Consider the following 1,514-nt stretch of genomic DNA (forward strand, 5'->3'; position numbering starts at 1 on the left):
ACAAGAAAATGAACATGCAAAATTTTAAGATTTTTATGATCAAATAGCTATTTTCCATAGGTCTCAAAGCTGGGCAAAACATTGGAATTCAGAGAATCTTTGAACAGGATGAGAAATCAGGCCTCTCATTCTTGTATTCATTCTCTAATTTCAAATTTAAATGTTTTGTAATGCTTTGAGACCTATGCAAAAAACAGTGACCATTTGATCATTTTAATAAGTTATTTTAGGTGGGCACAGTGGCTCAGGCTTGTAATCCTTGTACTTTGCGAGGCTGAGATGGGAAGATGGCTGGAAGTCAGGAGTTTGGAGACCAGCCTGAGCAACACAGCAAGACCTGGAGGGAGGCACGGAGGCAGGGAGGGAGGAAAATTAGTTGGATATGGTGGCGTGTGCCTGTAGTTGTAACTGAATGGGAGGCTGAAGGAGGATCTCTTGAGCCCAGGTGTTTGAGGTCGCAGTGAGCTATGGTGACACCATTGCATTCTAGTCCTGGCAACAGAGAAAGACTGTCTCCAAACAAACAAAAAACCCCATAATTGTAAACCACAAATTGGCATCAGAATCATCTTAGCAGCTTTTCCAAAATACACATAATACCTGCTTCTGGAGGAAATTTAAGTAATTACAGAAACAAAAGGTAATTTAAATTCTAATAGTTACTTTCCCAGAAATTTGAGAAGCTACTGCATACACAAAATATGAACCAGATTATTGTGAAAAAGGAATATAATAGGAAAGTTATTGGAAATTAAAGCAGTTGTGGAAATTTTTAAAAAGGAGATGGCTTAGGCCGGAGGCAGTGGCTCACACCTGTAATACTAGCTCTCTAGGAGGCCGAGGTGGGAGGATCCTTTGAGCTCAGGAGTTCGAGACCAGCCTGAGCAAGAGGGAGACTCCATCTCTACTAAAAATAGAAAGAAATTAGCTGGACAACTAAAAATATGTAGAAAAAAATTAGCTGGGCATGGTGGCGCATGCCTGTAGTCCCAGCTACTCGGGAGGCTGAGGCAGGAGGCTCGCTTGAGCCCAGGAGTTTGAGGCTGCTGTGAGCTAGGCTGACGCCAGGGCACTCTAGCCCCGGTAACAAAGCAAGACTCTCTCTTAAAAAAAAAAAAAAAGAGATGGCTTATAAAAGTGACACTGAGGAGGCTAAATTAGTGTGTTGCAAGATAAAACCAAGGAAATCTTATAGAACATAGAGCAAAAAGATTTTTAAAAAAGTCAAGAATCATGGAGGTATTCAAGCACCAGGAGACGTAACATTTGTCTAATAGCAACTTCAGAAAATGAGAATAGAAAAATGGAGTCAAAAATAAAATTAGCATTTCCTGGACTGCTGATGAAAATTGGAGTATTCAGATTGAATGGGCCAGCCAAAGGTAAAGCAGGGAAAATGAAAGAAAATAAAATACACACATGAAATCCCTAAGGAAAAACAATTTGTCAGAGAGAAAAATAGATTGCCTATAAAGGAATATGACTCAGACTGGCATCAGACTTTTCAAGAACAA

The 1,514-nt window shown here is 40.0% G+C and overlaps 1 protein-coding gene across 1 annotated transcript in view; it reads left to right on the forward strand.

Moving 5' to 3' along the window:
* EI24 (etoposide induced 2.4) overlaps nucleotides 1–1,514 on the forward strand; it is a 37,765-nt gene that overhangs the window by 32,414 nt on the left and 3,837 nt on the right. The window lies entirely within an intron of this gene.

This window comes from Propithecus coquereli, unplaced genomic scaffold (genome assembly GCF_000956105.1).
Source record: "Propithecus coquereli isolate 6110/MARCELLA unplaced genomic scaffold, Pcoq_1.0 Scaffold575, whole genome shotgun sequence".
In the NCBI taxonomy this organism is placed as follows: domain Eukaryota; kingdom Metazoa; phylum Chordata; class Mammalia; order Primates; family Indriidae; genus Propithecus; species Propithecus coquereli.